Consider the following 14,091-nt stretch of genomic DNA (forward strand, 5'->3'; position numbering starts at 1 on the left):
TAACTTTGCCCCCCCCCCCCCCCTTTTTTTTTTTTTTTTTTTTTTGGGGGGGGGGGGGGGGGGGGGCATGGATCCTTCTGAAGACAATCCAGTAAAATTACAGTAGACTGAAATATCGTCTCACCTCATGGAAAAACAAGCTCAGAAAACTTCACTGAGTCTTTAACAGATATATGTAATAGCATATTCACTCCCCTAGGACTGAGTATGTGTATGTGTGTACTGCTGCACAAAAGTAGTAGTAGTCCTGTTTCACAAAGTTCTTACTATACAGATAGCAAGTTCACATAACAGGGATAAGCAGAATTTTTAGTAGTATATTTCAAAAACCATAATTTTAGAAGAGAATTTTATATTCTCCTTTTATATTCACCCCTAAAGTCTGCTTTAGAAACGTGGACCTTTACAGCTCCACTATGTACTAGGACAATACCTGCAGGAAACAGGCCTTTATGAATGTTCACTGTCACGTGTTTATGTTTTTAATGATATTGATTGGTTTGAACAATCATATAGCATGGCTTCAGAAAGATCATTTACTCTGGCAAAATACAATGCTCATAAATTATAAAGAGAAATAAATGCACACTGATTGCAAATCTTAATGTATTGTGGATGCCTTGTGTTACAGTGAATTTCTTCCACTTTGATTGAATACAGCAACATTCTCCCTTTTGGGATCAAATAGTAAGAATGAATTATATCCTGCACCCATCACATAGCAAAAGATAATGAAGCCATACAGCAGTCACTCGCCAGCATCCAGCCCTTGTTCTTGCTGTTTTATACTGCTACACAGGAGAGGCTGCATGATGGCAGTCCAAGACAAGAGCCCAGCCCTCTTTTCCCTAGTGGTGGACTCTGTTATAATAACATCAATAAGAAACAACAGTGTAAGCAAGGAGAATCTCTGGCTACAGTTTTACATGCACTTTAAGGCAGCACTGCCCTCCCAAAAAGCAGTCCTGTACAACAGCTGCTTCTTCCTGTCCTTCACCACCCCATTTCTCATCCCGGCAAGAACATTTGTACAGCACCATGGCAAAAGGGACTGGATAACAGATGCAGAATAAAAATTGACCAGTCAAAAATAGAACTTAATTTTAACCCGGGTAGAAACTATGCTGATTCTCACTGCTCATTACAATGGTCCTGGTGCCCTGTACAGAATCTGAGCAATCTCCCTAAAGCTGAACGGAAGAGATCACTTCCAGCTCCCCGCTCTGAGGATGCTGCATGCCATGACCTGAGGAGCTTACACTGTCTAATTTAAGGTAACTGATCCCAGTGCCAGAGTTCAGAGCTTAAATTCCCTAAACTGTTGATTAAACATCCAAATGTATTTCAGGGGACATGAATACATATGGACTTCAAAGAAGCTCTGGAGATTCAGCACCTATGTAGGCCAGGTATAGTCAGAACTCAGGTCTGAATGCATACACATTCATATGAGTGTTAACATGCACAGGATAGAGAAAACATATGGCCTGAGAAACCACCCCGGTCAGTCCCAGAAGAAAAGCCAGCTTCTCTAGAGGAGGATTTAAAGTTACAGTAGATTTGCCTGTCCTTTCACATTGGTTTCTCTTATAAGTTTCCTTCAAGCCTTTTATAAAAGGCTTTCTTTCCTGTCCTCCTTTCCTTAACTGCTGTGTAACATTCTCCTGGAAAGGTCAGTCCCCTGTAATGTTTACTAGCCTAGTTGTGAATGCCTTTGTCTCTTGACCACTTTAATCATGGTATCCTCCCTCTCTCTTTCCCCCTTACAGCACCATGGAACTGTTTATTATAATAATCCAAATTTAATTGGTTCTGCTGTTTGCTTGCCCAATCCCCCATCTATCAGCTGACACATTCGTTAATTCAGCTGCACGTTCTCTCATCATTCATCGGGCCATTTACACATCCTTCTATCTGTTCTCACGTTCTCTCTCTCTCTTCTTCTCGCTCACTGTTCTGTCACCCTTCTCATTTTTGCAGAGCTCTCCTGCCAGTCTCCCGTGTGCTGCGCAGCCCTGGTTCTCCCAGAGCATCAAACAGTGTGTCATTGTATACCAGCCTGCACTCAAAATTACCACAAAACATTTCACAGCTAATCATACCTGTAAGTTCAAGTATGTTTTCTACATTCAGAGGTCCTGATTCTGATTTCATTCACATCACAGTAAATTAAGGCAATGCCAGTGGGGATACACAGGTGTAAAATTAGTTTAAGTAAGATGAAAAAGAACTCTATTTTCTACCAATAACATCAGCATTAAAGGGCTAAAAAGGAAGTTGGATAAGTCAAAATCCAGCAACTGATCTTTTGAGAATGAAAGGCCCTGGAAAATTGGAGGATCACTGTTTTCTTAGCAGAAGTGTCATAAAGAAACGCTCCCTGAGCTCATATTATTTAGTCCCAGAGACCGTAATACAATGGGATATGTCTCGCTGAGTATGAAAGAAATGTGAAAAACATATTAAAAATGTGTACAAAATCCAGCACAAATACAGTTCACTCCCTGGGGACCCCTCTCGAGGTTCACACACAAGCACCCTAACTAATGGAAATAACAGGCAGAAACAGCGCTTGCAACAAATGTGCGAATCCATAGAAACAGTGGAAAAACAAACGCGGACAACTTGGGTTATGTGCACAGGCCTTGCTCCGGTAGCAGCCACACAAGGCAGGAAAAGGTGAGGCAGATTAGCTGTGCTCTGCAGGTGGGGAGAAGAGCTCCTGGAGCTGATCTGATGGACAAGGCATCCACAAGATCTAATAGACCAGATGAAGCTTTAATTTGGACCAAAGGAATCAATGAATGAAATGGGCCAATCTAAGTCTTCAGCTTAGAGATGGTCGCTGAAATCCAGCTGTATCAATAAACCAGGAACAAGATTACTCAGTGAGGAGGTGCCAAGAAAAGACAGGATTTTGTGTTTCATCCTCACAGACAGTTGGAGAAAGAAAGATCTTGTGAAGGGGCAACTAGAGATGTAACAGGAATGCAAGAAAAGGACAGTCAGGCGATATGGCACAAATGGGACTGATGGCATCCAAGGAGAAGAACACGGTGCCTGCACCCAGTGGGTAACAACTGGCAGGAGGAGCACACTGAAAGCACAACACAGTCTTAGCCTAAGAATGACCAACGGACAACACAAGAGAGAGTCTGAGAATCCATTTAGTTCCAATTCCCAAATTTAGAAAAGACGACCAAAAGATCTGTTATTTCTCAAACAAGCAACAAACAAACATGGAAAATACCATATGGTCAGGGAAAAAAAAAAAAAAAAAAAAAAAAGATCTAGAGGGAATGTGAACACTACACAGTCACTTGCCATCACATGAAGACAAGAGTATGGTAAATGGACATTGCAGATCAAATTCCAAACACTGGCCATAACATCATGCAGAGGTTCTCTTTCTTCTTCCATTTTATTCACACCAATAATTTCACTGAGTTGAGCAGAATTTGGTGAGACAAGAGAGTGAAATTACAGTGGTTAATCCATATAAAGAATAGAAAAAAAGAAATGAACAAATACAAGGAAAACTGAATGAGTAAAATCAAAACTGCAGACAGACTCAAAGACCTGCCAGCAAATGCTCAAGGAGCCAGCCATCATCACAGAAGAAGAAATAGCATGATTTTGCTTCCACAAATAGCTGCCACATCTTGGAGAGCTTGAAATGCATTGAAGTGGAACCCAGTGGAGGCCAAGGAGAGAGGAAGAGAGGGCAATAGAGGTTATTTGAACCCAGAAATAGGAGTCTTAACTGAGAAGCAGTCATGTTGAGGAAATGTTTTGGAGGTAATGGAATGCAGATTTAAAGATCACCGAAGCAGTAAGGGGCAAATGAGTTCAAAGAGACCTCATTGACTCTGCCATTCATTCTTGACCTCTGAAGTACTTGCAGTTCATGATGAAAGCAGTGACACTAACTTTACCATAGCCTTGTTAATTAACTAATTATCTAAGGCCACAATCATAATGAGAGCTACACAAACAGTATTCAGAACATATTGTCATTTACCAGATCAAGTTACAGTCAAGGAAAACTATTTTTTGTGGTTTATTTTCTCCCTTTCAGATTACTGCCGAACTATGATGATGTGTTAATGGGTTAAAAGTACCCTTGGCAAGTTGGTACAAGGCTCAGCTTTCACTGATAATCAGCAGTTCGAATCGCCCATAATGACGCTTCAGATTCAGTTCTGAGGGGCTGAGTGCCTTTCCTCTCTCCAGAGCGTTCATATGGTTTTGATCTTGTTGCCTTTCCAGAGGACACTTCCAATGGTTCCAGGGGGGAGGGTGAGGGGGGGAGAAGGGGACTAAGGGTGTCGTTTAAATTTCTGGGGAGGTACTGTTCTGGACCGAATGTTCTGGAAGCATGTATTTGCCTAATGCACTTTAACATTTGAACAAAAGAGATGTTGACTCCTTGAGCTTTTGCCCAGAGAAGCTGTGGATGCCCCATCCCTGGAGGTGTTCAAGGCCAAGCTGGATGGGACCTTGGCAAACCTGATCTAGTGGGTGGCATCCCTGCCCATGGCAGGAGGTTGGAACTGGGTGGTCTTTAAGGTCCCTTCCAACCCATGCCCTCCTATGATTCTATGAGATGTCTGGGTTTTAAGTTAACTGTAACTACACAGTAAGGAAAAACAAACAAAACAACCCCCTGTGTATCAACGGATACCTCTGTTCAGTGTGCGTGAGGGTTTAAGAAAACAAACCTGAGGCTGGCTAATGAATAGCAGATATAGAAATACTCAAACTATTACAAATTGCATCAGTTACCATTAACTTTTATTGTGAAATGCTCAGTTATGTTCTGATTACCCTATGCAATAACCAGGAATAGAAGTTTTGCAATGACAGTGATGGGCATAACTAGAGCTACTAACAGGCTTCTAAAGAAGAAACGAGTGGAGTTACTCAGCCCCATCCCTCCAGTGCAGCCTGTGGGGTGGGAGGCACTTCTCCACCAGCACTCTGCCAGCTCCGATTCACCACACAGCACAACGGCCACGTAGCTGAGGCTGTCCTTCTGTACCTCGCAGTCAGAGGCACAGCACGCAGCTGGAAAGGTTACGTTCAAATAGGCAGCAAACAGCTGCATGTTGAAAGGAATGGGGGGCAGTGGAAGGGAGGGGGGGATGACACAACTGAAACTAACAAAAAACCTACCACCTTTCTGAGGGACCCAGGGGACTGCTAGAGGATTTTTTGCACTTCACAAGACCATTGAAATGAGTTAAACTAAACATAGAAGCAAGAATTTACTTGTAACACCACATGGTGGGGGGGGGGGGGGGGACGGACGACTTTTAAAAAAAAAAAAAGTCCTCTAAATCCTTTATTTATATTCTGTCTTGGACACTATGAATTTTGTTTATTTAAAAAGTTAAGTATCCTAGCTTATGCTAGAATTTGTTTGTGTGTTATTAGCCTAAAGTCTTTGTTTTGCTTTGGGAAGAGGAGTTTACAAGAGAAGGATCTGGCATGTTTCTCCTAAAGCTCTCGCCAACTTGGGATCCTGTCACTTCCCTTTACAACGCTAACAGATGCCTGCAAGCCCACTCCACAAAGTCTATGGCATTTCATTTTTTTTGCAGATATTCTATAAATGATGTCTCATTAAAAATGCTCTTTTGTGCTATATTTCATGGCAGAGGCTAAAGGGGAGACAGTTTTCTGGAATTATGTTTGAAAACCAGTCTCAGATTTCTATTGCTTCGTGTGACAGATGGAATAACAGAGATGAAAGGACGCCTTGGAAGTTTTGACTAATGAGAACATGAAATGTAGTTAGCTTTTGGAAATACCTTAAAGCAGCAATTCTATATATCACCCTGTGCTTTTTCCTAGTTACACACAGAGGTTTTTTATAGGATTTACTACTGCAGTCCCTTAGCACATCAAGTATGTCATTTCCACAGCACTTTTTTTAGGTACACCTGCTTATTTACCTGTGCCCACCTTGGACATGGAAGTGCTCCTGATGTGGAGCCAGGCCAGTGCTTCTGAAAAGTCAACAATTGTTCAGGGTGTGCAGAGTATTGCTTGCATCTCTTCAAGAGACCTGGGTGTTTCCTGGGACACATAGCAAATACAAAACAACGCTAGAAATAAAACTTCAACAGATTTAATGGGAGGCTGGTGTTTTAAGCCCCTGCTTTCTGTCATCTTCCCTGGCCAATGACTGAAATCAGGCAGTGACAAAAAGAGCTTCCAAGTGGTTTCAGGAGACGATTCACGAACTATCATGCTGCTGTCACTCTGCATAGCTGAGCAGGCATACCAGCGACATAAATCTATCCAGATCTTAGGCTCTGTTTAGCAAATAACTTGTTTGTGGCAACTCATAGTGCCTTGGGAAGAAGGAACAACAACAACAACAACAAAGCGTGGATATTTTCTGCGAGCTAACTTTTCAGTGGATGAACAGAATCATTTATCACCTACAAGTTCTCAATACAGCATTTAAAAATATATATTTATGTTATTTAACTCACATTAGGCTAGAACTACTGGACTGAGATCCTTCATTTAAACCTTAAGTGGTGCACGTACTGTTCGGTGCATCCACCAACTTTAATTTTCAGTGGCAGCTAACAAACATTTTTTTTTGTTGTTCTTCAGAAGATGGCTGGTGTTCTCTGGAAGTTAGATTTCTTGAAAGAGCTAAAATATCTTGGCCAGCCAAAATCTTCTTTTGCTTTCTACACTCCTCATCCAAGAATGCTAACATTAAAATTCACATCTCTCCTCATACAAGCCACTGCTTACATGACTATCAGCACGGCAAATAAAACAGGGAGTGTTTGACAGAGTACACTTCTGAAAAGAAACAAAACTTTCATCAGTTTTTCTCACACTACTGGTAGAGACCTTTAATGGAATAGGAAAAAAATATTTCCAAGATGTGAACTCCTTCAGGAAAATCAGCAAAAACATGGACTGTTAGAAGGGAAGAACAAGCTTCTCACTTTATATCTTTGCTCTTCTAGCTGACTTCCAGAATACATCTCATAGCGTGATCATTCTGTTACACTGCTAGAAGGGTGCAAGTCACACGCTTCTTTCATTTCTGAAGGACGGTACTACACGTCTACGCTGTATGACCATGATCAGACACTCTTACAACTGGACACCTCTGCTGTAACATCAAATCCTTGCCACACCAGCTGAAAACGTAAAGCCAAAATTATTTTTAAAAGTACCAAGCAGACAGACTATGATGGAGCATGGTCACAATGTGGATATAATACACCACCAGCTGGTCTCTAAGAATGGTTTTTTTTTTTTTTTCATTTATTCTGTTGTGAAATTTGTATTTTTGTGACTCAACTTCCTTTTCAGACTCGGGGACTGCATGTCATTTGTGCTGAATTTCCAGCTGCCACAGCTCAACCCAAGGCTGCTGCATGTCGGAGTTTGGAATTAAACGTGTAGAATGCAGTGAACGGTTATAATACATCTCTTATGATGAGAATGAAAACATAAATAAGGAAATTAAAAAGCCCACATCTAAAGTAAAAATAGCAGTCACCACCACAGAGACTGTATGAGGCAAAATGAGAACTACATTTCAGCAAAACTGCACACACTCCTGTAGCCAGACAAGAAAAACCTTCTTCTTTGCTCAGTGGGATTTTAAAGTTTATAGCTTTACCTCTTATTTTTAGATAGTTCTTTGAATGCATAGCTTCTGGCTCCCTTAATTTCTTTTGTATGTTTTTTTTTTATTTTATTTTCAAAAAAGAGCTGAACAGACATAAATCAGTCCAAGCTGTGGAGGTCTTAAAAAATATAACAGTTAAAACTGTAACATTCATAAATATTTTTATTATTCTTTCTAGGCTTGTGGAATGGCTTGACATTCATGTCTTAACTTGGCACAATAACCAGCATAATTTTGGAAGCAAGCAAGCACACTAACACCATCTCATTTCAGGCTGTATAAGCAAGTAGAAGAGTCTATGTACAGTCCTTATGTGGAACAAGTGTTGTTAGTGCCATAAAGTGTGGGTGACATAAAGCAGAAAAGGAATTTCTAACTCTTTTTTTTAAAAAAATATATATGGATGAATCACAATTGTTAAAGACTGACATGCTGCTGACAGATACTTACTGCACACCTAAATGCAATCTGGTTGCTGCTTCCAAAGAGTACAGGCATAGCTGGGGAACCTTGCTGAGTGAGTGCTAATGAACCTCTGGAAGAGACAGCATCACAGTTCTCCTTATGAGTCGGCTGATGATCTTTAGTTCCACCTATCAGAAAAATGAAAATGAGTCAGTACAAGTACAAGTACAGGAACTGTGATCCATATCAAGAGTCAAACAAGAGCAGGGAGAATGGCCAGTTTTCTTGAGATACTACATGAGAATCGATGGGTTTGTGTTTAGCTGTGAATGAAGATCTGAGTCACTGCAATACATAGCATTTTGAAGTCAAAGATATTCTCAGAAAACTGCTGCAAAGACCCACCAGTAAATTTCAGTGAGCAACGCCAAATATTTTTTTCCTTGATGCCATCTTTTCCAATGGAGGCACACAAGCATAAGGATCAGTTTGAGACCACGGACAGTGAGTCTCTCAGTCATGCATTCTATTAAATGTTAACCTTCAGATATATTACAGGCTCATGCCATAAAAATGCATCTAATTTTAGTTTTTCAGGTAAGACAATTACCCTTTTATTGCTTCTAAACTAAACATCTCTCTAATTTTAATAAAGTTCATTTGGTTTAAATGAATGCCCTGCACTTGTGGGAAAGATCCGAAAGAATTAATAGGTGTTTTGTAGGAATCTCAGAAAAAAATATTCTGCATGGGGTCCTTTGGGACTGTTGCATAGCAAAGGCTGGGAAAAAAAGCACAAAAGAAAAGTCCATGAGGAGCTACACTCAAGCTCACACATGATGCAAGGTGTGTTGGCTATTTCAGGAGACAGGGAGGGCAAAGATCAGCTCTAGCAAACAGAGCTAGAATTAACTGGAGAAAAAAATCCCAAAACTACGTATAACATTTGGAGAAGCAACTGAAACAATTGCCAAGTACAATAATGTAGAAATTGTACATGATACATATCATGCCATCAGCTAGCCCTTTAAATCAAAAGATTTGAAGATCTGGGTCTGGAGTTGATTGTAGCTACAATTCGTGAGCCAAAGGCTTAGATTCAATCCAATAATACCAACTTCAGTTATTTCCATGACACCTCAGCACCAAAGAACAGAAGTCTTGAGATTATCTGTTCTTTTTATGTGACTCAGTTCAGTACAGAAGACTTCCTTGATTTAGAACTAGTGTGGATTCCACTAAAATTAACATTTACTATCATAAAAAATTGTAAATGCCTATAAGGAGGCATAAAACACTTGTGCCTATCCTGAGAATGTTTTTGCAATATAATATTGATTATATTAAGGCTCCTATGACACAAATGGTGTTAGTATAAAAAAAAAAGACATTCTATAAAAGAATGATATAGAACCAGAAGAAATCAGATTATGGTTCCCACTCTTTGCTGCATTTGCAATTCATGCCAGATATGTTCGCTGTCAAGCTGTCATTTTATATTAGAAGTTAATTTTCTTGCTATCGATTCTCTCTGCTTTTTCTTGTTCTCATTCTTCAGCTGCCAGGATTTGGGAAGAGCAATAACAACAAACTATAACGAAGAAATTGAAGCCCCAAATAAATTTTGCAAGCGTTTGTTTCACAGCCATCAGCCAGACTGACTCTACAACCTTATGCAAATTGTCATTAAAACTGCCATGCATTTGAATAATGAGTCACTGCTTAAAAAGACGAGTAGAAAAGGCACCTTGCTTTCATGTTGTAGAGGAAGGTAAAATTAAATAAAGGTACTTTATTGTTTGTGCCTATATAACATAGCAGTTGCCACACAGAGCACATCTTGCTTCTGAAAACAAAATCAGACAAGGATAGAAATCAGGCCCATAAATCAGGTGTTAGATTTCAGGAAGGAATTAATAAAATACATCAGACTGTTACATAAACAGAAAAAGAATCGTGACACGTACAGTGCACTCAAGCTAGATCCTGTCTTCATTAACAGGCTCTGTAAGTTCGGATAGTCATGAAAGTGGAACAGCTATCCATACAGTATTTTATCTACCTTGTCAAATACATTCTTCCACTAAGATTTGCTGTCTTTGCATTTCTCCAAGCTGTCTTCTGTCGCAACATAACATTAGGAAAAGCAGCCCAAAGAATGCATAAGCCCTGAGTGTAAGATCTTTCTGGCCAGCAGTGATGGGACACCCTCTCCTGGAGAAAAAGACACACTTTCCCTGCTCCTTCAGTCTGAGAATAGGAAACGTGATATGCCTGGTGTACAGAGCCAAACAGCCACAACAAATCTTGACATAATGAAAATAGTTTGGCATTTTTCCCCTTGATACATGAGATTCTTCCCAGGTCTGGCAAAAACAAAGTTAGATACACTGGTCTTCAGAAAATCACTCATTCACATAGAGAGAGAAAATGAAGGGAAGAGGGGGAGAGAGAGAGAGGAAAAGATAAGTTAGGCTATATTAGAATTACTAGAGTAGAAGAGAAGACTCTCTAGATCAGTCATGAAATAAATGGACTCAAAGTGAGATTTTCCACAAGAGAGATCCCACTGGCTGTCCAACTCCCTGCATTTCAAACTAGGTCACTTGGAACCCTACAGCATCACCTGTCAGCTAGTTAGCTCCCCAAGCTAAAGAATAAAATCAGACAGAAATACAGGGTCATTTTACTTGGCTAGAAGTCTAAGTCCTAGACATTTCCTCTTCTCACTTCTTTAAGATGACATGAGTACAAGCCTTTATGGATTATGATTATCTCCATGATACTTTCATATTTTTGGAATTTCATATGTAAAATTTATAAGTTTGCAAATCTTAAAGGGATGGATGGAAGAGGCAACCTGAATCACCTTTTAAAAGAAGACAAATAGAGCAGGGATTTGTGGTGCCAATAACCAGGCCTGTATGCGACAGAATGTAAGAGCCTGACTGATTACACCTTTCAGAAATGAAATAAATCTACAGCACTGGGCTCCCAGGTGAGCAGCCTGGCCTCCAACATGGCACACTTCCATTGGCAGCAAGACCTTACAGTGCTGCGGAGCAAACACCTACTGACTTCGTCGTATGCGCTGAGATGGCTGCCTGGGATGTTGTATGCAGAAAGACGGATGGCTCTCAAGTTGCTCACCTGGACACTGCTGATTTGTCTCTTAATTAGATGTAACCATGAAAAAAAAAAAAAAAAAAAGAATGGGAGGAAGGAGAAGTCACAGCTCAGAGTGGTTGCTGATGTGAATTTTATTTGACATTAGTGATATACTTCTCTCGTTTGGAGAACTTCTTACCACAGCCTTCCTGTGCTATGACATTTTTATTAAAGGTACCACAGTTTGCAGCCCAACATAGAAAGAGTCAGCAGAGGCACCAAGCAGTAGCACACTGCCCAGACTGTGTCTGATCAAAGGGGGACGATTCCTCACGGCATGAGGAGTGTTCCATCACCATTTACCTCAAGGCAGGAATGAACAGCAAGGGCATGGCACTGCAGCTCCCAGGCAGTCCTTGTAGCCTTTATGAAGCCTGCAGAGAAAATGTCTAAATTGCATTAAACACAAAGGTTCTCGCTGCCCAAGGCAAACTGGGCAACGTTCCCTCTCTCGGGTTATTTGAGCATTCAATAGCTGCATGCAGGCTGAACCTGTCATTTCCCACTGAGTAGCATGTTGGGGTGTCTGTAGTTCTGCTCAGATCAGTTACCGTCCCTCAGCACAATGCACACAATGGTTTCTTACAGAAGGAACAAACACTAAATCTAAGGAAAGAGTGAAAGTTACATGAATGTATAACCTACATTAAAGGCTTGATTAAATTCAGCAGTTGCCTTCCAGTCGCTTCAGACAGTTCTACATGCAGTTGCAGTTTGGGGTTTATAAAAAAAAAGTTCTCAGCATTTCCTTGGCCTAAGCTAAGAATGAATGGTTGGGGCTACAAACAGTCAGAGTGGAGCTTAATGAGCTGATACTGCTGGCGCAAGGCTCAGCGAGGTGAGATGCAAAGTAAATACAACCCCCTCAGAGATGGATGATCCTGTACGGCACAGTTTGTAGGTGCAGACTGGCGCTAGGAAAGCAGCTGAGGTTCTGGTGAGGACCAGCAGCCAAGACTTCTTTCTGTGACTGTCTAGTTAAAGCACTTTGACTGTCTAATTTTGGGGAAAGGGCCATCTCTCACCGAGTAAACGCTGGCATTATGGCAGCAGAATCTAATCTCACCTGGTAGCCTCGTGACTAAAAATACAAATACTTACTTTAAAAGATGTTCATAAGCAGGGAAATCAAATTATCATCCTAACCATCATGTGATTTGCATTAATGGAGAAGAACCAACAGAACAAACCAGTATCAGATGAGGGCAATAGCACGATTTCTGAGTTAGGTGCAAGAAGTTGCTGCAGTCTGTAACATTACCCACCCAGTACTGCAGCCAAAAATCAGGTTACAGATGTCAGAAGCCCTGTGCACTGCTGCATTAAGGGTGGCGTTCAATTTGTAAATCATCATCCACAGAACAGTGAAAACTTATTTAAAAAGAAAGCAATCCAAATCTCGTAAATCTTCTGCACCATAAATCATAAACTGGCTCCCTGAAAAAAAATTCCTCATAAAAACCTGAAGAGTGTCAGCAGCCCAGCACGCAGAGCAGCCCTCTGACATCACGACCTACAGAGAGATCCTGGGTAATGTCTGCATTTACAAAAATACCATTTGTGTACGCTACAGAGAGATGGCACACACCTGACATCACCCAGCTACAGATTACCTGTTTTAGATGCCTTTTCTCAATGTAAATGGTTAAAACCCTTTTATTCAAGATAACGGTACAGTGGGAACAGTCTTTCAGAGCTCATGCACATCTCATCAGTCTAGCAAACAGAATTCAGAAATCACTCCTACGTGATTAGAACTGAGATTTTCAATTCACTTAATATGTGATTGAATTATTGCTGATGATCGTTTCTAAGAACAGTTGACCTAAGTTCCTGGACACTGGTCTGATATCCTTTTCAGATGTACGGTGTATTTATAGTCTAAGCTTTACCAAAACACACAAGTAACCATAAGGATTTAGCATCCCCCAAAAATTAACTCATCAACCACGTGGATAAAAAGTCACAAATAGTGCCTCATTTCTGCTGATTGTTTTATGCTGAAGAATCTTGAAGGGGCTTTGAAAAATGCACCAGAACATTGCATAAGCTATATACATGATATTTACCTTTTACCTCTCTGATGAACTCTAGCACCTGTTTGACACTGAGCAGTGTAACTGCATGGCAGGCTATAGCTTGAAGAGGAACAGCTTTTTAAATTAAAACTGCAGGTGGACTTCAGAGCTAATGTAATTAGAGTCTGGAATTTCATCAGAACACCAGGGTTAAAATTCTTTTCCCTACTTCTTGTAACAGTCTGTAGAACTTGAATTAATGCAAGCTTTCCCTTTAGCCACTCTTCGTTTTAATTGACATTTCTTCACTCACCTGGCAATTTCAGCAGGCAGTAAGGTCACAGAGGAATTTTATTCCCAGTTTGAGCTTCCCAACAGACACTGCATGTTGGAATAAGCTCAGGGCTTTTAATTGAGGTGCAGGTGAGCCTTTTCAAAGGTCTGTTCATAGTTGTGAAGGGGCCCTGCTCATTTACCTTCGTTGTTAGTATCCACCAGGTGGATTGCATATATCATTTCTTAATGCAAATACCCTGCTGGTACTTCCACAAAGATTCATTTGAAACTGCTCCTTCTCTTGACACCAATGAAGCAGAGTCTCATGCCAAAAATCCCTTTGGAACTTACCTGTCTGCGCACACCCTGCAGAGCAGATCCACAATCTGACAGCATGGGCACAAATCTGGAAATGCTTAATTGCACTACCTTCACGGACAAATGGCCATTGATGGAGAACAAGAAAGAAACAAGGAGCTCTGGAATTTAAGAAGCCTGGTATCTGTTTGTTTGTTTGCTTGTTTGTTTTTTAATTATTTATTTTATTTAATC

The 14,091-nt window shown here is 40.6% G+C and overlaps 1 long non-coding RNA gene across 1 annotated transcript; it reads right to left on the minus strand.

Annotated features, from left to right (window-relative positions):
- Positions 1-7,014: 7,014 nt before the first annotated feature.
- On the minus strand, positions 7,015-13,685 carry LOC118171818. The gene is made up of 3 exons (XR_004753409.1): positions 13,315-13,685; positions 11,549-11,619; positions 7,015-8,265 (listed from the first exon to the last, which is right to left on the minus strand). It is a non-coding gene; the product is annotated as an uncharacterized LOC118171818 (long non-coding RNA).
- Positions 13,686-14,091: the final 406 nt, after the last annotated feature.

This window comes from Oxyura jamaicensis, chromosome 9, assembly GCF_011077185.1.
Source record: "Oxyura jamaicensis isolate SHBP4307 breed ruddy duck chromosome 9, BPBGC_Ojam_1.0, whole genome shotgun sequence".
NCBI classification, from domain to species: domain Eukaryota; kingdom Metazoa; phylum Chordata; class Aves; order Anseriformes; family Anatidae; genus Oxyura; species Oxyura jamaicensis.